The sequence below is a fragment of the Triturus cristatus genome, chromosome 9 (assembly GCF_964204655.1).
Source record: "Triturus cristatus chromosome 9, aTriCri1.1, whole genome shotgun sequence".
NCBI classification, from domain to species: domain Eukaryota; kingdom Metazoa; phylum Chordata; class Amphibia; order Caudata; family Salamandridae; genus Triturus; species Triturus cristatus.
Window position 1 is genome coordinate 1,153,017,438 of NC_140592.1, and position 23,960 is coordinate 1,153,041,397.

Genomic DNA, 23,960 nt, shown 5'->3' on the forward strand with positions numbered 1-23,960 from the left:
AGCTCTGAACTCGCGAGCCTGAGAAACGTGTAGTAAGACGGCATCCCTGTCCCCTGCCACGCGATGACTGATATTGGTGAAGCTGTGCACTTAGCGAGGTGCTCTGCTGTCTCATGCAAAGATAGGCGATGTCTGCAAGTGGCTTAAATGCAATGATGCCCAAACAATCGTACGTGTGTACTGGTGATGGAGCGGGTTACCAGCTCGAGTTACACACACATACCAAATACTCACCTGGGTCCATAACATTCAAACAGATAAGATAGTAAAACCCCACTGTCATCAATTTTGAGATTTTACCTGTAATTTGATATCCACTTTTACCAAGTCTTACCAACTCGATTTTCCTGTCAACAAATTTCCTTTACTCAATGCATCAGGTTGCTGAGTTAGTTTAAGGTAGAAATTATATTTACCTTCCTTCGAAATGACCACAAGCTCAAAAAGTTTTAAAATCTTTATCTAATCAATAATTGTGTGAGTCATAATCAATTACAGTCAACACCTTCTTCCTTCAAGAAAAAATTAAATTCAATAAAAACTAGTCACAATAAAAGATCAATGATGTCAGTACCTGTAAAAGGAAGGAAAAGAGAGCAGTATAAAGAAAGGTTTCACAGAATTATATTTACCTTGGGTGATAGATGAACCCAACTCCTTGAAGATGGGCCAGAATGGAGTCCACCGTGACAGGTGGCAGACTGAGGTTCAGGACAGGTTCAGATCTGGGAAGGTGACCTCTTCTAAGTGCAACGCTAGCGGCACACCCCTCTCTGGCACCACCCGCCTCGATCTTCTCTCCCGAAATTCCCCTTCTAGATGATTGGATTATCGATCAGTATCTTGGTCTCTCGAGCAGGGTCTCTGGCATCTGCAGGGTCTGAGATAGCGTCTCGGACAGAGTCTGTGGCAGCATGCGTGTCGGGACGGTGACGAGTCGGAATGACAGGTCTGACTCAAAAGAGAGAGCGAGCCCGCTAACTAACTAACTTTACCTCAATTATACTATTCTGTGTTCGTGTACCACCCCCAAAAGTTTCAATATTCGTGTTTTCCCCTATTCTGATTGGAATGGGCAAGGAGGTGAGTTCATCACACCATACTAAAAGTAATAGTTTCTCTTTTGACCATTGTTCTATGTTTGCGCCCCTTAATTTACTTTCCCAAAGCTTTATTCCCACCTGCATTTCACGTTATAATCAATACATCTTGAAACATTTTTCGAATTTTCTTCTTTTGTCCAGGTCAATAGGTTGAGTTCTCAGGCGTCTCTGTCCAGTGTGGCCTTGGCTGTGTTCCAAGTTATGCCATCATAGTTTCCGGCAAGTTTCTGTGCGCCTGCGCGCTGGACAGGTGGGTAGGGATTTCAGTCACCCTCCGAGGCCCAAATATGAACTAATAATAAAGTCAGAAAAAGACACGTTAGAATGCAAAAATAAATGATTTCACTGTATACCACTTATCTCTACTCTATCCCCATTTACTTATTTTAATCTTTCCCATTTGTTTTTAGTAGAACTTATAAGGTTTAGTTTAAGCAATAGCATGTGCATTATCACGTGAGTTTCAAGCGGCCATATTGAAGCTACTGCGCAGCTGCAAAGTTTACCCCCAAGCATAGAAGGAGTCATACTACGTAGATGTAGTAGACGCATGCGCAAGGAAGTTCCCGCATTTTTGGCGGCTATTTTAAGACACTCGGGTTACTTGTTAGTAATACACATAGGAAAGCTTCCCCTAGATACAGTATGTCGTGTATAATGCAATATTAGTATTTACAAAACATATTGGTTATGTGGTTACATGTTATTTGAGAGGATTGCATACAAGCAAGTTTCTTTAATACGAAACCTTTCTCCATCACTGGCAGGAAACACAAAGATACCCTGAGGTGTGAGTATGCAATATGTGGCAGTGCAAATAACCACTTCCGCCAACTCCAATATATGCTCGTCCTGGCACAACAGCGTGCTATGATTTCAAGAAATGCTTCGTACATTGAAATAAAACACCCCAGGACCAAGGAATAATTATTTTTGTATGTTTTATCATGTGTTTTGTATGAATAGGTAATAACACCTTAACCGCTTTATATACCAACAAATTATAGTATGGCTTTAATAAAACACTTTGGATATTAAAATTAAACAAAATTGTCAATTTTAATACAACTATACTGTCTGGAGTTTTAACATCGAAAATTATTTCCTAATGCAATACATCGTGCCTTTTTGACTGCCATTTCGCACTCGTTAACTTAGAAAATATTTTATTGAAATTCTTATAACAATAAGACATTGTTATAATACTTTTCCTGAGAAATTAGAAAACCAGGGCAACATGTTGCACTTTGAATACACTTTCGTTCATGTTTATTGCCCTAGAGATATGTTTAAAAGGCATATGTGCGCATGACCAAGTTTAACAGCCAACCATTTGTGGCTACCTGTGCTTTTTTATAGTAAAAACTACAAATGATTTTCTAGTAAAGACAGCAGAGGCTGAATATTTTGTCACTGAGTCCTGCACTAAACGAAACTGTTTTGTGTACGCCTAATACCCTTATTAGCTCCAAGTCAGTGAGTAAATTTTGGAAAGGTATTATGCGTACAAAAAACGGTTTTGTTTACTGCAGGACTCAGTGAAGAAATAATCAGCCTCTGCTTTCTTTACACAGTTACACAAAACGCTACATGCATCCAATTCAAACCACTGAATACCACATCATGCCGCACAATTCAACATCATACAACATACTTAAAAGCAACAAGATACCACTCCACCACATAAAATGCCATTCCGCATAATTACACTGTGACACAGAATCCCACTCCACATAATTCCAATACACTCAATGCCACTTAAATACTATCCACATATTTCCATAATGCACCATGCCATATAATTCAACTACACAGATGCACCACACATAATTCCACAACTAACAATTTCAAACTAAATAATTCCACTCCACAACACATACATACACACTCCAATCCAAAACACAATAGTAAAACACATTCTCCTTTCCAGCGCCAATACCTCCAACTCTCACAAATGCAAGGCCAATTTGCATTGCAAATGCTGGTCTTAGTGGGCTATGGTATGTTGAACATGGATCGCTGGAAGCTGGTCTTGAAAGACAGCCTCCTTTCCTCAGAGCTGTCTATTTTTCATTAGTTTTCCTTTTGAATCTGTTCAGGCACCATTATGCTAAATCAACTTTGCAACCTTGCACACCTAAGGATGAATCAGAACCTATAAGTGTGGGAACTGCTGGATCTGCCTTCTGTGGGGCAAAAAACAGGGCACAGATTTCTGTTTGTTGTGCAGGCCAATCAACAAAAATTTGAGTATGTGTGTGTGTGTAAAGCGACTTGAATTCACCATCATTAACAATTCTTTGGACTGTAGTTTAAGCTGCAGATCATTTCTGTTTAGTACAAACCATAGGCTGTGCAGGGCCATCTGTGCAAAATATGCTTTGATAGTTCTCAATAGGTAAGCCATGAGGAGTCGGTGGTGTGTTTTCTGTATATTGGAGGAATTCTTGCACGCAGAGAGTAAGGCCATATTCAAATTTACATTAACTGTCCTTAAAGATGCGGCCCATTGTATCCAAAGCAGATATAGACCACAAGTGTTAATAAACCTTGCTGTTGTCACTGGTTCTAATTAAAGAATAAGAGAAACTATATTTATACATTTATCCAGTGGCAAAGAACACTGTTTTAAAATGAAAGTCTGCACTTAAGCAATCATTTTTCTCTATGGGAGCGAACTGTGCCTCACCTGTGGAGTACAAATGTGATTTGTAAGCAATAGGAACAGTCTGCCCCTCATTGTAGACTATATAAGTGTCACCTGAAGTTCAAGGAACAATTCTAATAACTAGGTTAGTCTTGTGATCACTAGTCTGCAAATATTTGATCTCCAAGAGGTCTGCTTGGAGTCCACGTAAGATGGATGTGCGTTTTTCATTCCATTGTTTTTTAGAATGCGTGGCAAAAATCAAAGTATAAAAGGGCTTTACTGGCGATAGAGCATGGGTCGGCTACAAGAACCAAGTAGGTCCAGCTGAATAGAATACCTTAAATCCTGGTTTGCGAATCATTGCGTGGATTTACATTGAAGATGTGTTGCACAGCTGCAGCGATGCACTTGTTCTGATATGCGGCGAGGTAGGAAAGCAAGGTCCTGTTGCATCGACATTGAAAATCCCATCAGCGGGACTTGCGATGTGAAGTCCCACTTTGAGGATGCAACGCACAGCCTGATCAATGCATTAATTGGGAAGAGCTGCAAGGCAGCGATGCGGAGTGCAGCATCATCATCTAAGCTGCCGTCGCTGAGAGATGCAAGGATGAATCGTGCAGTGTCGGTTCTGAAAATGATGCGGGCTGTGGTGGTGATGCAAGTCTTTGCAACGAGTCCAATCAATGCAGCGGCTGAGATGTGTCAGTTTTGTTCAGGGTTGCACCGTGCAGTAGAGGAGATGCATCAGTTCCACTGGATCCAGAGAGTCTGGAATAGCACCTTTCACCTACTTTCAAGGGTCCAGGCCTGGGTTGGCACCAGTTGGCAGTTAGACTCACAGATGGCAGAATCCAGGTGCAGATGCAAGGTGGTTGGAAGCCTGTTATGTCCCTGAGGCTTCAGATCAGGAGGCCAGACAACTAGCTCTTGGAGTCACTCTGGGTTCTGGCTTCAGGAGTTGCAGGTCCAGTCCTTCTCACCCAGGCAAGAGGTCAGCAGGCTCTAGGTCACCAGAGTAGGGCAGCAGTTCTTCCAGAGCAGCAGTCCAGTGGAATGGCAGGCCTTGTAGAAGCACAAAAGTACTTCTTCCTGGCAGAGTATCCACAGGTCTAGAAGTGTGTACTGACGAGTGGATATGTAGGTCCTATTTCTATACCCGGGTGCCCTTCTTCTGGAAGGTGGGAGAGGTTGCTGGAAAGGTTCTCTGAAGTGCATGGAATTTCTGGACTCCTCTGCCCTGGCTCAAGGCTGGCTGCAGTGCCAATACAGGTTTGTTAAGCCCTTTGTATGGAGACAGGACACATCCTATTAAAGGGTAAGTGGGGCTGTGCTGAGCTCTCTTGCTCCATCCTGTCACTTGATGCACATTAAGGCACACGTAATCCCTCTATTGTGTAACTGTCTGACAGGAATTCACAAAGTCTAACTGTCAGTTACACCCAGTCATGTGACCCAAGAAAGGCTACAGATACAAAAGGGCAGGAAAATACCAACTTGTGAACATGCCAAAATGTGACCAAGAAAGACTACACACACAAAAGGGCTAAGGGCAGGAAAAAATACAAAATTTCTAAAAGTGCAATTTTCAAAACTTAAATGAAAAAGTTGACTTTACCATTAAAGAAGGTTTATCATTATAATTTCATAGACACCAAACAAGAAATAGCCACTAGCTCCCAATTAGAAATTTAAATTTAGTAATGAAAATGAACTTTAGGTGTTTTTCACTTCCATGATATGTAAAACTCAAAAGTACATGTCCAACCTTTAGATTTCACAGCACCCTGTCCTCTGGGCTACCCAGGGCCTACTTTAGGGGTGACGCATATGTAATAAAAGGGTGGGTTTAGGCTTGACAAGGGGGGGTCAACATGGAAGTTTACAATTGCATTAAGGCTGTAATGGCAGGCCTGGGTCATGTTTTATTGTGCTACTTAAGTGGGTGGCACAATAGGTGCTGCAGTCCCATCAGTAGCATTTAATTTACAGGTCCTGGGTAAATATAGTACCATTTTACCAGGAACTTATAAGTAAATTAAATATGCCAATTGGGTAGAAGACAATATAACAATGTTTTGTGGAGACAGCACAAGCACTATTGCACTAGTTAGCAGCGGTGAGGTGCACAGAGTCCTAAGGCCAACAAAAGCAAATTCAGCAACAAATAGAAGGAGGAAGGCCAAAGGTTTGAGGGTGACCCTGCATAAAGGGCCCAGTCAAACAGATTGCCCCACGGCATCCCCCTAGAATTTTGTAAACAATACTCATCGCTTTTGATCAACTAACTGAAGGATTTATTTGAAAAGGCTCATGGGGATGCCCTGCTACTGCATGGAGTCTAAATAGCCACTATTTCAGGTATATTGAAACCAAATAGACCACCAGAAGAATGTGGAGCTTATCGCTCCATATTCCTCTTAAGTATAGAAACCAACATTTTGGCCATAACCCTTACAACCAGGTTATCTGGAGTGATCCGTACACTGGTGCGAGATGATTAAAGCAGCTCTATGCACTACAGGAGCATCAGGGCCTCTTTGAGGCACCTTAATGCTATACTTGCTCTCACAGAGAATTTAGAGAAGCTGTAGCCTCATACTGTTGGATATAGAGAAGACTTTTGACACAGTGCACTGATCCTTTATTTTCTGAGTACTACTGATCCAGCAGGTTACCAGCCTCAGGTACTCAAACACCATATACTCACCTGGGCCCATAAACACACAATCACATAGGCTAGTAAATACCGCTGGGGATCAATTTTGTGTAAATACTTTTTATGAGATTAGTTACCTGTCAAATTTTAACTAATCTTTCACTGATCAAAAAGTTCTTTCCTCTGGTGAATGGACCTATTAGTTGGAACTAGTTGATGGTGAAATGACATAGAATTATATTTCTTACTATTTTGAAATAACCACAGAATCGGGAAAAGTTTAAATGTTTTATCTAGCTAAATTCATGTGAGCCAAAATCAAAAATACAGTACGAACTCCGTTTCTCCAAGGAAGGAAAAAGTCAATTCATTCAATAATCAGTCATCTACATTAAAGCGAAGTTTCACAATGACAGTACTCAGAAAGGAGAGGATAGAGAGAGCAGTACAATGACATACTACACAGATGTATATTTATCTAGAATGGTGTGGAAACTAACCCCTTGGCCAAGGAGCTGGAAGGGTACCCTGGGAAAAAACTGGTGACCATGGCTTTAGGACAGGATTCAGGACAGGATAGATTACCTCTTCTAGATCTGGCGCCTGCGTCGCACCCCTCTCTGACACTATCTTCCTCCTCGATTCTTCCGCGATCTTCTAATTATTTGCCTTATTTCCCTCCTCGATTCTTCCGCGATCTTCTTCTAATTAATTGGCTTAAATTTTAAGTCTGCAAATCGATTCTTCTTCAGCATTCGTTCATCTCTCGGACAGCATCCCGGTCTCTCAGCATTCTGGTCTTGCTGCGATCAACTAATTAACTAAACTATATATTGGGAGCCTTCAATCTTGGTCATTGTTGTTTCTGTGGGGAATACCCCTCTGGTCTCTTTTGCTAATGTGTAGACAGGACATGTAGAATGCTGGTCAGGTATTGGCAAATGTTGAATTGTGATTTGGGGTCTCCAACCTTATCTATCTCGATAAGTGACTGGTTGCATGAGGGTAGACATGACTCAGCATTTAGACTGGAAATAGATACACTGGTACAGTACGATGCAATGACTCTACTTTGTAACAGGAGGGCCTCATGCCCTGCCTTCTGTCACTGGGATCATGATCATTTGCTTGAATGAGGCATTGTAATATGTTAAATTATTATTATTATTATTATTATTAAATGTCATGGTATCTTAACAGGGTCAACTCCACTTTGGAAGGGCACATGGTTGGCCCATGTGGCATGACTCACTGGGTTTCGCTCATGAGATTTGACAGGCCTATCCACTGTAAAGAACGTATGGTCACAGGATCACATGAAAACATATACTGAGTTAACAAAAGAATTTCAACCACATGGGTTCCAGTTCTTTTGTTATCTATAATTGAAACATACCCTAGAACATTACCTGTCAATCTTGTAGACATCTACGAACATATTCCACTGAAGTTTAACTTGTAATTGAGGTAGTGGAGACAAGGGCATCAAACTACTTTACTGCTCATTATTGACTGGGCCATTGCATCTGAGGAGGATCAAATTATGCTGCAGGTTTAACTAAATTGTACAACAAGAAAAGGAAAATGATGCAGTGTAAGAGTCGTCACCAGACCTGGGTACAATACGGGAATACAAAAGAATGGTCAGCGACGCATTCTTGGAGAACTTTATTCTAATCTAAACTGTATAATCTGTGCTGTATATACATATCAACACTGGCATTTAATCCCTTGTGGATGCCACTAGGTTTATATGTAATCAACAAATATTTCATAAATGCATACAATCAATGGGATAGCAAAAACAAGAAAGCGAAAAAGACACAAATTTCATCTGAAATGCATTTAATTTACATTTTATACTCAAATCAAAATACTATACATTTGATAATAGGTTGCAAAAAAGGGGAAAAGGAGGAGGAATATAGGCGTGCTCGTGTAGGGCAAGTGATAGTAAAAAGCACAGATTTAGGAATAGACAATTCAAATAATTTTCAAAAACGAACTGGTAAGGAAGACCAGTGTAGGGAGACCTGTCCAAATGAGAATTTTTTGTAAAATCATGTATTCAAATTACACATGCAAGACAAAACCATTATTTACATTGCTTGTAACATTTTATTTCACCAGACTGGAAAACCATGGTAAATCTCGGCAGTGAAATCTGCCGGCATAGACTAGACTGGGTCCGGCTCATATAAAATTGTAACCAATCAAAACAACAGGCAGCACAGTTTAATATCAAAAATCAAAAAATGTTGTTCAGCATTGAGAAAATTATTCCTTAGAACAAGTAGCCTGCTAGCAGCTGTGCTAGACCACTAACACAATCGCATTAATTCAATTCTCACAATTTTCTGTGTCTCCTGTGCATCCCAGCCACAACTCCCAGTTCACAGCACCATGACTGGAGTGCATCTCAGATCCTCATGTACCGCACAGAACACCTCCCACATAGACAAATCTACAATCCTCCCAGACCCCTCCATCAACCATGTGCTGTGAAATCGCCACTGGGAACCAAAGCCAAATCGGAGTGCTTCGCAGCCTCGTCAGGAATACGAAGCACTATATAGATTAAACATTGCAAAAGATGCAATGAATCAATCATTTGTGTATTATAAATGCAATAGCCTATGGGGGTTTTAAATACTTAACGGAGTCTTCCATTAAAAGCACAAGAATATAGAAAACATGGATTTCTGCCAGTGCTTACCCGCTGAAAAGCAGGTACAACTTGTGCAAGTTGTTTATCCACCAAAAACAAATGTCTGTCCAATAGTATTGCTGAAGTTCTTTGACAGCAGCATCTCTTCCTGTGCAGACCTCTCAGGTCGTCCTGGGAAGGCGGGAGTCGGTTGCAACCACCAACGACTGTCTCCGTCTCCAATCGCACAACAAGCATTGGCATAGCCAATAGGTCTCGCCTTTGGGACCTTATAAGTGTTTAGCCATGCAACAATTGCATAACTAAATACTTATAAGGTCCCAAAAGCGAGACCTATTGGCTATGCCAAGCGGGCGTGGAACCGCGAAAGTGATCGCTATCGTGATCAAACATCAAAGCGGCCGTGTGGCCGCGAAAGTGAAAGTAATCGCGGCGCGCGCGCCCGCGCACATGCTCTGTAGCTCTAGGCTGGCCTGGTAGCACTTTTTGGAGCCCTCTCAATAAGTCTCGCCAGACCAGCGCATGCGCTGGGTCAGGCGAGACCTAAAAATGAGGGACAGACAGCCTTCTGCAACCCCCATCGTCTCACTCTCTAAGCTTAGCCAATCCTAGCGCTGCTCGTGCTGTTACAGCAGAGCCGGGATTGGCTGGGGTAGGGGACCTCACCGCTCATTTCTGAGACGGGGGGATGCAGCTTTGAGTCACCCCCGGACTTACTCACGGGTATTTAGAGGCACCTCTAATGCGGATGTCGGGCTGACCAGAGAAAGGCAGCCGTCCAACCCGGCATGCACACTTGGGCACAGATGGACGCTCGCTAATATCACTCCCAGAGTCTGTCTGTCAATATAAGCCCCACCCCGTCAGGCCTCTTCAACATACTGCCAGTGCCGCGGCTGGTTTTTCACCTTTTGTGAAATACAAATAATACTTGGATGTAACTGGGGGGCCAGGGTGCAAAATATGAGTGGGGCAACACCCATACACCCTAATGGATGCACCGTCCCTGTCTGAGGCCTCATACATCCAGGAGCGACTGGTGACATTTGAAAGTGGTGGGGGCGTAAAATAATTGGCATACTGTACCGTTACGAATGAGAGTAGCGAGCGAGCCCGAACCCCCATAAGGGGGGTTCGTTGCAATTCTCTTCCCGTGAAAATTTTGAAAAAAGAGAAGAAAAATTATGCATTTTCAAGCAAATTTGAGAAAGCAGGAAGGTTAATTAAGCAATTGTGAAAGTGCCTCTGCGAACTGTCACTTTTCTCTTTACCTATCTCTCTCCCAAGTGGCTGCGAGCTGCTCTATCGGCGTCACTCTCTTCCAGGGACACTCTCACTTTCCCATCATCTAAGTATCCCTTCCTACCTTATCTCTTTCGCTATCTCAGCCTTTCCCCTCCTCTGTCACTGGCTGGGTGCTGCTGACACTGCCCGGTGTCTGTCTCTTGCTGCCCCTTCCATTGTCTCGCAACCCCCCATGCTCTCCTCTCTTCCTATCCTGCTTCCTCTTTCTATCTTGCTATCTCTTCCTATCTTCTTGCTGTCACATCCATCTTGCTTGCTATCCCTCCCTACATCTCAGTATCCCTTCCTCCCTCGTCTCTTTCTCTGTCTCCGCACCTCCATTCCCCCGTCATAGCAAATGACAAGTAGTTACGACAGAGCACATCTCACACAAGAATCGGATGAACTATCTCTAGACTCTACTTTAGCGCCTAATATGTACCGGTGATTCAGGTGGTGGGTGCTTAGCGCTGCCACTCTTTTAAGGTCCGGCGTCCGGTCCGGGGCGTATTTCTCATCATCGGCCTTCACCCCCAGAGCAAGAGAGAAAAGTCAGTTAACCAGGGAATAGAAAGAGATGGAAACAGTGACACAAGGGAAAGAGGGTGCAGAAAGGAACGTGTGAGAGCAACGGAGCTGACCTAATGCCCATTGCTTATATCATTACAAAACGAAAGCAGAATGGTTTAAAAAGGCTACGTTTGTGAATACAGAGCCGCAGTATGCATTTTGTTTTCCAATGCACGCACCCAACAAGCAGTTATTTCAGTACCTCCAGGAATAGTGTGCTTTCCCACCCAGGGAAAACATGGTTGTTCAAAGAGCGAGGAGGCAACAAAAGTAGGGCTTCACTGGCGAACACTGTAATGTGGCGCTAATGTGTTTAGGTGTGAATAAATCAATATGGCTACCTTGCTTCAGTTAGTTAGTTTTCATATTTTTAATGTTTTATTTCTCTCTACCCTGAGGATGCACTTAGAAATTGAAAAATGTCAGCAAAAGACTACGTTTCCAGCAAGTGTTTTTCTTTTTTGGATCCATTTCACAAAGGAGAAAATAAACGAAAGGAGGAAAGAGAAGGTAATACCTGTTTCTTGAAGTCTCGGACCGGTTTTTAGGTCTCGCCTGACCCAGCGCATGCGCTGGTCTGGCGAGACTTTTTGTGAGGGCTCAAAAAGTGCTACCACTGCAGCCTAGAGCTACAGTGCATGTGCACGGGCGCGCATGCCTCACTTTCGCGGCCGCTTTGATGTTCTCCGTGAGCCAGGTTTTTTTTTCCTCTTTATTACTTCTATGTAGTAATGGTGGCACACATGGCTAAACACTTATAAGGTCCCAAAAGCCAGACCTATTGGCTATGCCAATGCTTGTTACTACATGAAGAGGAGCGAGACAGAGAGGGAAGAGGGGGAACAAAGGAGGGGAGAAGGGGGGGCAGCTGCCAGCAGCGGGAGAACTGGACACTGTCCTTGTCTTCTTTGGGCACGAAGGAAAGGACAGAGTTCTTTTCCTTCTCTGCCCGTTTTGCCCGTCCCCAAAGGCCGAGCCTTAACCATCGGCCTTGCCCCTTGGTGAATTCCACCGTCGAGGAGGCATGTTTAAGAAAGTAGGGGAACGGACTCAAGCAGTGACTTACGACAGAGCACATCTCACACAAGAATCGGTTGAACATCATGAACTATCTATCTATAGCGCCTAGTGAGAGTAACGTACCTGACCTAATGCCCATATCATTACAAAACGAAAGCAGAATGTTTTAAAAAGACCACGTTTGTGAATACAGAGCCGCGCACGCAGTATGCATTTTGTTTTTCAATGCACGCAAAAACATTCTTCAAAGAGCAAGGAGGCAGTCGCGAGGGGGTGGTCGCACGGGAGAACGAAATTAAGACGAAAACGTACCTGACCGCCTCTGCTCCGCGTTGGCAATGGCGCCTCTTGACCCCTAAGTAAAGAAGAAACAACCACAAGTAGCACATTTTATTATTTTTAGGTTAAAAACATATAGAATCACTACATAATACATTATAATTTAAATATCCTAACAAAGCAGTTGCAATGATTAATCAGGCAATCGAATAAACCTTAATCTATAGTATTGAACACACTAGCAGAATGCAGCAGCGGCTAGTGAAAGTAAGTGCGGTGAGCTGGGGCGCTGTGGGATGTTGACAGACGATGGAATAGGGCAAATTAAATAAATAACTCTTATTCTGTCGTCTGTCGACATCCCCTCGCAGCTCCCCTCCCCAGCCCACCGGCCCACTGAGCTTACCTGCACCAGCTGCTACTGGCAGAATGCATCTTCATATTGAAAGGTTGATTTTCACAGCCTAAGACAACTAAGTAATGTGTACAAGAATACCATGGCCGTATTTATGGCCACCTCACACAGCGCAGCGAGTCACCTTGTTGCCTTGCAGTGAGTGACAGGGAAGGGCAAGCATGCCCTTTTGAATGCCTAGCGCCAACACAGGCACCCTTACACCATGGTGCAAGGGTGCCTGTGTTGTAAGGAGGATTGTTTTTCTGCAGTAAGGGCCACCTTCCTGCACAAAAACAATCCAGCAATGCATTTTCCTTTATGTGTACCGAGGAAAAAACTAAAAGAAATAAACATATTTCTCCTAATTACGCCTCACATTGCATGGTGCCTCAAATTGCATGGAGCCTGATAGACTAATAGAGAATTACAGAGAATTCAATGCCAGCTGTCACAATCTATGACTGAGAAACACTTGTTTTTTTAATGCCTCAAGATAAGCAACTAGGGTCACTTGGGATTTTCCCAGGCAGGAGGAGAAATAACTGAAAGGTCACATACCCAGCGTGCATGAGAACCCGATAGACTGCGCATGCGCTTTAGTAAGAGCCCCAAGGGAAATTCTGCGCTGGGGAATAGGCAATGAGTGGAGCAAGCACTGCAGGGCTGCCTCGGGCCCACGAAGGGGGCCCTCATAAGAGAGCAGCACCCGTTAGTGCCACACGATGGCACACAAGTCAGCTGCAGTATTTTGGGACCCTCAAGGGTCCATATGCCCATGTTACTTTCGGGCAGGAGGGGGGCGGGGGGTGAGGTACTTATACCTCTCCCAACCATTGGTCGCCCTCTTTGTTCTGCTGCCCTGACGCCGTTTATATGGGTCTCATTGCGGTGAGTCGGAGAACTCCGTCCCCCCCACTTAATTAAATAGGCATGGCATCCAGCTCTCAGCCATCGCCGCGGCTGCGGATCGCCACGGGAGGGGGTTGGTACAGCTCCACGGGTCCATGTGTGGTGTCCCTGGGTATGGGTTGTGGCTCGGGAGGTATCTCACGGGGCTACGAGGTCACCTTTGTCCGGTACTGCTTGAAGGGTTTTAAAAACCGTTTGACGGGCTAGGGAGCTCTAGCGACCAATCTGGTTTATCTTTGCTTGCGGTCCCTGGTTTGGCATCGTTTTGTTCGCTGGCCCCCGGCTTCAGGAGCAGGAGGAACGACTGAGCGCCATGTGGGTGACCCGCCAACCCTCTCGGGTTTTTTGCGAAATCTTAAGGGATACTGCGCGATTAATAGACACTTTGTGAGCCACCTCGTGTCTCGTCCTGGCTCAGTGCGAATGCGGTTGTGGTATCGAGGCCTCGCCCAAGACACACTTCAGGGCAGAGGCATGCAGGTGTATGCAGATGTGAACTACGGTGTGAGGGTCGACTGGAAGGCCCATGAGCCGGGAGCTGGTCTCCGCGTCTGCAACACCCTGTGATCCTGGGTAGGTGTGCCTGGCTTGGCGCTGGTGTGAATGGGTGGGCCGACATGCATGTGGCCTCAATTGAACTGCAGGCTATGTCGAATGGTGTCCACTACCAGAAGCCTATATCGAGTCCCAGATTAAACTTTGCTGCAGGATCATGCCCACCCTTGCTATGCCAGTTTCCAGTGCGGCTCGTGCTGGGCCCGTCTAGCGGAGGGGAATTTTTAAAAGAGGTTAGGGTGCCTATTTTGTGGAACCTTTGTAAGTGAACTGAGCCGCGGCTCGGGGTTGGTTTGAGACGCTCGGTCTAGTCCTGGACACGGCCTGGCTTGTTTTGTCGCCTGGGGGTGAGGACGTTGGTGGCATGCGCTCCGAGCAGTTTTGTATTAAGAAATGCAGGTCGGGGGCCCGCCCCTGCAGCAATACTAGTGATACTCGCTTTCCTCTAACAGTCGGCTTACAGTGGTAGCCGGGCTAGCAAGGATTGTTGCGGGCACATATTACAGTTGCATGCGAACCCGATGACTGAAGATTGCGAGTTCGGACCCCTTCCAACCTTAGTGGGTCACCCCCAAGGGCAAAACTGGTGCACACGGTAAGATGAAGTAGACACTTCTTAGGATAGTTATCTGATTTGCAGATTCTAGGCACCCTGTGTTGTGTCGTGCAGTCTCCTGCGACCCGGACAATATCAGTGGTAGTGACCCAGTCCCCAAACAGCGTGGTCTGAAGGGGTTACTTTCCCCAACCTCATGAGCTGCAGCAGGCGGTCAGTTCAGACGGGGGGGGGGCGCTATCTTCATTAAGGGGTAATGTGAAAACGGCAGCCATCTGGGGGTAGGTGTCCACCACCACAGCAGACTACCCTTTGGGCCCGAGTCGGACGATCACACAAGCTGAGGGGTCCGTTTTGGTCGGGTCCGTCAATGTCTCTTGGCCAGGAAGGAGGGGTGATTTCTTGGTTATTGCCTGCGCTGGGCCAGGCAGGCTGACCTATTGTGTGATTTCTTTGTGTGGCCATAGGACGCTGCCTTGCGGCCTATCGGGTCACCGGCTGGGCCCTTGGTCGCAGTGAATGGAATGCCGCTGCCCGCGTCCCAAGCAGTGGGACATCAGCAGGGCAGCATTCTAGTGGCCGCCCGTCGGAGCCTTCCCCCTTGCTGCCTCGCGCGCGAGGCTACGCCCGCTAGGGTTATGTCCTCCAATAGTGTGGAGCTGGAGGCAGGCCGTTGGGGGCGGGGGGGGGCGCGGCTTGCCCCCCCCCTACTTAGGAGGCCCCCTCGCCCAGTTCCTCCTCTGTTCCCTGCGCGCCGCTCCAGCCTGGACACGCGTTCTCCCACCCTTTCCACTTACCTCACGTGTCAGGCACAGCGCGTTATTGGAATGTTTAATGTGTTCTTTTTGCGTTGCAGGCGGAGTTACAGGGCGATCTGGATGCAGACGGGTACAGTAAGGGTACCTCTGCGACAGGCGGTACAGTAAGGGTACCCCTGTCCGGCACAGTAAGGGTGCCCGAGCCAAGGTCCAGGAGCCGAAGGGGGTTCTGGGAAGACCGCGACGGCGCCCCGTTAGTCCTTCGGGCGGTTGGGGGCCTGACCAACCGGGGGTGTGCCACAACACGCTCCGCCCCTGTCGGAAGGGGCGGGAGTAGGAGACAGATCACGTGACCCAGTGGATGATCTGTAAATAATTATGTGCCACACTGCCGGGCATCGACCCACCGTGTGTGCTGGCTCACCATGCGGGCGGAGCAGCAAGGGGCTGCCTGCCCTGGATCGCCCGTAAGATAACCCAATTTTATTATCATACTGTGTTGTATGAAATAAACCTGCAGCAGTTCTTCACCCACAAATAAAGTGTCAGTGTAATCATTGGGTGACGTCTGTGTATGCGTGTTGACTGAAGCGGATGACGGTGTGGTCACTAGTTGCTTTGTTTAAGGGACATGCGGTGCTCCTAGTGCCCTGGGATGTAGTTTGCTTGTTTTCCGACTACTTAGCTGCAATCAGAAATGTCTCGTGATTCACAGGCCGGGGAAGAAACCTGTTTGGCGGCATCCTGGCAACCTCTGTGTAAATCTAAAAGAAGCGGTTATATTTAAAAACACAATCCTCCTTTTCACTGTCACATTTGTTTAATTTGTTATTAAGGTGATTGAGTGCACACACCTTTCACATAATTTTTTTAAAATGTCTGCAATATATTTCAGGGCACCTTTTTACCGCGTCACAGCGTTGCTCTTTAAAACGGATACTTTTCAGTCTTAAACCAGTCCCAGTACACGTTTGAAACATCAACACCATGGCAAATGGGGCTGGGTGATGACTAGAAGGAGGTTGTTCTACGACCTAAAAGCCCGATCGTGGCCTTTTGTGCCTATCCAGTCCAAACGGGCAAGAAACTTAATACAAGGTATTACCAGCCCAACATATGTATATTTACATTCACGTGTCTGTGCTGAGGCCGGTACTGTACAAAATCAGACACCTTGGAATTAGTGCGAGGTGGAAGCTATTTACTACAGCACAGATAACTTACCCCAGGACTTTAGGCGGGCCCGGTCCTGCCTGTCCCGTTCCTGCCGGTGCTGAGACGGGTCGCTATCGGGCTCCCCAATGTTGCCCTCACCCAAAAAAAAAGAAAACACTCTGCCTTTGAGGGAACTTAAAAGAGACTCGTTTAGTTCGGCCAGTATCATCTTTTCAGAACTGAAGCATTTGCAATATTATATACAAGCCAGGATAAGCGTTATTGCATTATCTGTGATTAAATGCAACCCGAGATCAGAAGCGAAAATGAATTTACAGCGTTTTTCAGTTAGGATTTTATTAGACTATTTGGAGTGAGAGTAGGGGGTGCGGTAGCCAGCGTTTTGTACGTGCTCATGAGCCTCCCAGTTTGTTGTTAAGGACGACGGACTGCTGTTTTGAGCGGTTGTGAGGGGTGGGGAGGCGCGTTTACACCGCCGTAGGTCCACCCGCTGGACATGTCAGTGTGATTAGCAGGTTTGTCCGTTTGTCACGTCTCACCTGGGCAACTGGAGGTCATCGCTCTCTCTGGTACTTGCGGGGGGTTAGGAGGACCCCCCCAACTCACAGGGGAGGTTGTGCCAATGTGGCAGAGAGAAGGGCAATTTGTTTGGAGTTGCTTGGTGTGATGGGCGTTTGAGGGCCAATTTGGTGGTTCGATGCATTAGGTTGCCCAGATTGCAGAAGACTTGGCCATGGGCAGGGTAAGAGCCATTCTGGTGTAATGGGTCCCCAGCAGGCAAAGGGGTACATGACAGCCGGGCACGGTAACATCAGCTGGTACAGTGATTTGGCCCAACACTGCTGCACCCCCTCTTTCCTCTCAGGGGGATACTGGTGGGAGGCCTGAAGCTTGCACCACACATTGCCCCTGCCACTGATAGTAACAACACAACTACTTACTCTCACGCTCCCACAAGTGACAAGCCGGCCTATTTCAGCCTCCCTAAGCTATAAGAATGGAGTTGGAGACAGGTAACAGGAATCTAATTTACATAATATTAATGATTAACTGTTGTCATAGTCATCTACAATTTAGCTGGGCAGCGCCACCTTGTGGAGGCCGTTACAAGCTCCAGTGCCGAGCACCGGAATCCACCGACTCAAATTAAGCGCTACTTTCTCCCCTCCATGAAGGGGGGCAACCCATTGCACTTAGCCGGTGCGCGCCATAAACACATGGGGAGAGCCTCACACCTTGATAACACTAGCACAGTCACCCCAAGAGCAACCAGATACGGTAGAAGGACTCTGGGTGGAGGTGTCAGGTGTACCAAGATATTGTGGTTTTAAGGCACATTGGCAGTGAACAAACTCACTGCCCGACCCGATAGCTATGTTATCGGACCTCTCGGTCTTAAAACTTTAGTTTTAACGGCACAGTGGGATTTCCTTTCGGGAATAATGGTCATATGATCAACCGAACAGACCCACCTTCAGGAAGGCAAGGTGGTCTATCATTCTTTGTCAAGTTGACCACTGACAGACTTGTAGTGGCTGGCGGGAAATTACATTCCACCAATACCACTATGGCTTACACCTCTGACTTTAGTTGGCTGCTGTTGAATGTAAGGGATACCCATTCACAATAAATGTGATCTTTCTGGGGGATGATTTGGTGTCATTTAAGTCTAGATTGATGGGCCCTTTCACATGTCCTTTTGCCTCCGATTTAGATATACACTCATGGGCAGGGCCCATTGCGGTAGTCAGCATGGGAATTAGAGGCATGCCTAGGGAAAACAAACTCCTCTTGGGCCTGCAAAATACAGCCCAACCTCTAGCCTTGCTGGAAGGGTAAGACAAGGGGCGGATTATATCCATGGAGGCAATGACAGAAGAGGGTGACCTATGTAGCACCCTTTTCACGGGGTGGGCTCAGCTTTGCAGGCTTATACTTTATTTAATCTATACTTCGTTTAATTTTGAAGGGACGATTGGCCATTTTCTGACATGCCCTTGTCCAATATTTGTTCCCGCTCCCTCAGAGCCGGGTGTAACAGCTTGTACCCTTCCCTAGAAGCACTGCGCCAAGCTGTCATGTTCTGCTGCAAAGCACTGTGCTTAAGCAATTTGTCACAGATTTGAATACTAGTACATTTCCTAATGTGTTCTTGCATTTGGCATAGAGATCGAGCTATATTCCTCAGGTCAAAGATCCTTTCCTAACCAAGATAGCTCCCTGACGCATGTGCCTGCTACAAACCCCACCTGTAATGTTCAGTGCATAAGTAGCCTGCTCATTCTTTCACTCTTTGAGTGTGATAAAATTAGTACCAGGAAGTTGCATTACAATTAACAGCTTTTATTAAGCAACAAGAAAAAACTAAGATTGTACTGGGTGTACTATGCACAGTTATTAGTGTTATGATCCCACTAGACCTGCACAACATCACATTTATTGTGCATTCAGGACGCATGCTATATGTTCCACTTACTGGGTTGAGAGGCAACTACAAATCTTTAGCAATTTGAAACATCACTGGTCAAGAGTGGCGAGTAGTGGTTGCAACAAGACATCTGCAGCAGTGATTGCCGCTATGCGGCAAGGAGATGAAGGTAAAAAGGACTGGCAGGTCCCGCTGGGTGCCTGCCACATGGCCACTTGCAGGTTGTTTATGGTGATTCCTAAGGGCATAGGAGGGGTCATGGCAAAGTAAACATGGACCGATTCACCTGATGGTGGTGGTGGTCCCTACCTCTTTTCACAGGATCACTCCCTGTCGGGTCTATCTAACGATCATCCCAATTAGCATGTAGGACTGCAAGAATTTGACCAGGGTCAAACAGGCAGGGGACTGACCTGGGAAGGCACAAAAGACAATTCCCCTAGGTTACTGGGCCATGCAGCAATATTGTTTCATCACAGTTGTATCAACAATCCGGGGGAGGGGCCAACCTGTGGCCAGTTAACGGGATCGTCCCTCAGCAGAACCAGGGTGGGTGCACGGGTCAGCTACGCATCATCAGTCATAACCCTTAGTAGGATGGGGATTGGAGTCTGTTCAGCCTTCCCCCCCCTGTTCTCAGCACCCCCTTGCCAGCTGCCTGGTATATACTAAAAGAGGTTTGGCATAGGGCCACTCACACCAGGGTTGGGTCAGAAGGAGGGTGACGCATCAGCGATTGATCATGGTCAGAAGGGGAGGAACCTGCAGGCACTTGGAATATTAAAGGGCAGGCTAGTTGTGCGTATTATTTTCTCCAGGGTCCCACTAGCCAAAGCATGGCCCCTGTTTGACACACCGGGATACCTCTAACAACAGCTGGCTTATGGGCTCCATAGCTAGTTTTTTAAGACAGCCTGGCGGGTTGCGCTATATTGTCATGCTTATGAAGCAGAACACGGGGGTCAGGTGCGATGCCATGGCATTAGTAGGCCATGCAAGGGCAGATGGGTACAGTGCCAGGAACCGCGTGATCTCCGAAGCTAGCTATGGGCAATCAGTAGCGGAGCGCATCAGGCAGGGGGGACGATGGGAATCCAAAGGTTTTAAAAGGTACAGCCGTCCGCAGCCACCCTGGGGAGTAGCCGGAAGACAGGTTAAGGTATCATGTGCAGGCAAACTTGGAGTATTCCAAAGACACACTGGGAGGCAGTGTTATAGTGCAACTATGTGCCAGCTGGAGTAGTTGTTTATACTGGTGTGCAGTTTTCAAAAAAGGGTGTTAGCAACCTAGCATTCATTTATTTTGCCAGGATCAAAGGTCTTGGTGAAGGGATGTCCGTGCGTCCTGTGATTGACGTGATGGGCGGAATTCTAGAAATGGAGGCATGGGTTTCCACCACTGACTTATTTGGTTGGGGGTCCCAGGCATGTGCTACAACTACTTGCTGGAGAAACTGTGGCACTCCACTGAGATCATTTGGTTGGGGGTCCCAGGCATGCGCTGGAACAGCTTGCTGTAGAAGATGCGGCACGAACTGGGTGTCTCCCCTCCCAACAGTTTTGTCATACACCGGGGAGGCATGATCCTACTTTCCCGGGTAGGAAGGCACTGCGGCCAGTAATTAAATCCTCCTGGTGTAAGTTAGGTAACCTCTGGTGGGCATGGGTTGGTGATTCACCTGGGAGGGAATAATCTGGCTTCTCTGGGTAGAAGGGCACTGTGGCAAGAAATGAGGGCCACATTGTGTGAGTTGAGCAACAAACTGGGGACCTGTGAATTATGGTGGTCTGAAATAATCCCCCGGCAGGTGTAGCAGGGGGCGCGTTCAGGGGAAACCATGGTGACCTCATGCAGGAGGGTTAACAGTGCCATGCATAAATTCACCGAACAAAGGGGTTTTGGTTTCATCCGGCATGGTTTACTGCACGCCAAGGCCACAGGGTGTTTGGATGTAGATGGGATACACCTGTCCAGAGTGGGAATGGACCTGTTCTTGCTTGATCTGGGGGAGGCCTTGGAATCAGCAGGGTGTAGGTAACTAGGCCTATCGTGTGGGGGGCCCTGGGGTGACAGTGGCCACACCCAGTGCTGTGGCGGAGTTACAGGGCGATCCAGAGGCTGTAAGGTACAGAGGGGTACCCTCTGCATGAGCACCACAAGAGTGCAAAGGCCAAATATCCCCAGGGAGGTCCTCTCGTTGGACCCTGGAGGAGCGACGGCGCCCCGTTAGTCCTACAGGTGGTTGTGAACCTGAGCAACCGGGGGTAGCCGGCAACGCTCCGCCCCCTTTCTGGGGGCGTGAGTAAGGGGGTGGACTGGCGGTCCACCTGAGGGAGGGGCTATCCCCTCCCCCAAATCTGGCAAACACTGGTTGGCTAGGGCCACGGTGTAATTCGGCTCAAATCAGGTGGGAAGATGGCAAGGGGCTGCCTGCCCTGGTATCGCCCGCAAGATAACCCACCGTGTTGGCATATTTGTTATGCAAATAAACCTACAGCAATTTTCTCCACATAAAAGGTGTCTTGTCTGTTTATTTCTCCAAGATATTGCTGTGGGAGGGATGGGGAGTGTTGCCGATATTGGCACTAACGTCTGTGTTTCTCTAACTACAGACAAAGGCTCTGACTTGCATCTTTATGGTGTGTTTACAGTGGCAGATGAGGTGTTATTATAATGTAGCACACATTATCAAATAGGGAAGCGTGTTTGCATAAAACGAGATGCACCTGAATTTTAGTGTCGGTGACCCATGTTTACAACTGAAGTATTGGATGCACATGAAGCAGGGAACACAAATTCAGGGGTAACATCCGAGATGGATTAAACGTGAAAGCTGCTTAAAAAACAGGAGTACACAGGAATCTGAGGACCGAGCAGGGGATGGGGACATTAGAGGCAATGATACGCGTGGAGCAGGGTACAAGGTTACCCTGAGGAGCCAAGCACAAAGCCTGGATACAGAGAAGGGAGAGATCACCTGGGGTTGTGTTATGCATGAAACACAGGAGTAAAGGTAGCAAGGGTGCACGTAGGGCAGTGCTACGGCGAAAGCACGCCTGCATGTCAGCAACGCAGAGAGACGGGAAGCACAAGGCTGGGGCAACATTACACATGAAGCATGTAGCATGGGATGCAAGGTAACCGTGGAGTAGTGGTACACGCGGGGCAGATTTACACGTAAGACACAGCACATGTAGAGGAGGGCTGCGCCCGAGGTAGAACGCCACAAAAAGCATCAAGTACGGGATTTGGGTACTTGTGAAGAAGGGCAGAATAACAAGTGATGCACAGACATATGGGAAGTAGGGCACATGTGGAGGAGGGTTACACCTGAGGCAGAGCTCTACGACTCCACCTAAAGCATCTGTCACGGGGGAATGGGTACTTGTGCAGAAGGGGTAAACGCGGGGCAAAATAGCAAGTGAAGCACAGACACACGGAAAGCACAGACACACGGGAAGCAGGGCACATGTGGAGGAGGGTTACACCGGAGGCACAGCAGTACATCCGTCAGGGGGAATGGGTACTAGTGGGGATACAGAGTACACGCGGGACAGAATAACGAGCAAAGAATGAACACACAGTAAGCACAGCACGTGTGGAGGAAGGTTATACTTGAAGCAGAACTCCAAGTAAAGCATCAGGCACGGAAAACAGGTTACTTGTGGAGAAGGGGTAAACGCGGGGCAGAATAACCAGAGAAGCACGGACACACAGGAAGCACAGCACATGTGGAGGAGAGTTACACCTGAGGCAGAACTCCCCGTAAAGCATCTGTCAAAGAAACAGAGTACTTGTGGGGAGAAGGGGTACACGAGGGCAGAATTACGCGGGAAGCACAGAGCCACGGGAAGCACGGCACATGTAGAGGATGGTTACACTTGGGGTAAAAGCGCATGTAAAGCATCAGGCACTTGTGGACCAGTGGTACACGTGTGAAAGAGTTACAAGAGAAGCACTGAGTCAAGAGAAGCACTGCACGTGTGGGGACATACCTTGGGCAATATTATAGGTAAAAAATCATGGGCATGGAAGCAGAGTAAGCGTGAGGGATGGGTGCCGGCTGCGGAAGATCACACGTGAAGCATGCTGACACTGAAAGCAAAGCTTCAAAGTGGAGAAGAAAAACTAACATGTGCATCGCACACACAGGCACACGGGTAAAGACACTTACACTTCCGTGGCACAGACACACAAGCAAAAAGGCACATGCATTTCTGTGGCATGTAAATCTTAGCTCTTTCCTGTTTTGCATGACAATTCGTATTGGAATGGTCACTGCCTAGCAGAAAATATAACATAGTAACAAATAAATAAACAAAAGAGATTCTAACACACACAACAGGATCCCTTGATCACACGGAAAACATAAAAGACGCTGACGACAGGAAAAGAAAACAAGCGAAAGAGAAAGCACGGTAACCTGACTTACGAGGAATGCAGCTGCATCCCTGCGTGCCGCTGCTTGCTCCCGAGAGCAAAACGGCGTGGGAGTAAACATTTAAAAAGAAGGTGGGAAATGCACCCGCCTTTAGCCATTTGGGTGCTTTCATTAGTGAAAGACACACGCAAAAGCCAATCCTATGTGTGGGAGGAGTCAGACCCACACGGAGTAGTTTAGAGTACTTACAAGAAGCCTCGCAGTGCAGCGCATGCATGCTGGCTCAGGCGCGACCTAAAAATTGCATATAGAGAGGCCAGCAGACAGTTGCATAACGAAATTTGAGGGGGCCCCTCTGCAAGATGCATGGAGGGGCCCCCGCTACAAAATTTGTCAAGAACTCTTGGGCAAAAGAACTATGCTGTGGGGGCCCGCCACACCGCGGGTGATGCTGGTGCCGGTGTTACGCCACTGCCAGCAGAGGACTATAATCAGTGGCAGTGGTGACCGTAAAAAACATATAATTCAGGAAGAGTGCCATTTGTATTTTATGTTGATCGCTCAGT

General features: G+C 46.9%; 1 long non-coding RNA gene across 1 annotated transcript in view; it reads right to left on the reverse strand.

Moving 5' to 3' along the window:
* LOC146799537 (uncharacterized) overlaps positions 1 to 23,960 on the reverse strand; it is a 136,839-nt gene that overhangs the window by 44,313 nt on the left and 68,566 nt on the right. The window contains exon 2 of the long non-coding RNA XR_014968938.1: positions 12,267 to 12,309. This is a non-coding gene — a long non-coding RNA (uncharacterized LOC146799537). The remainder of the gene's footprint in view (positions 1 to 12,266; positions 12,310 to 23,960) is intronic.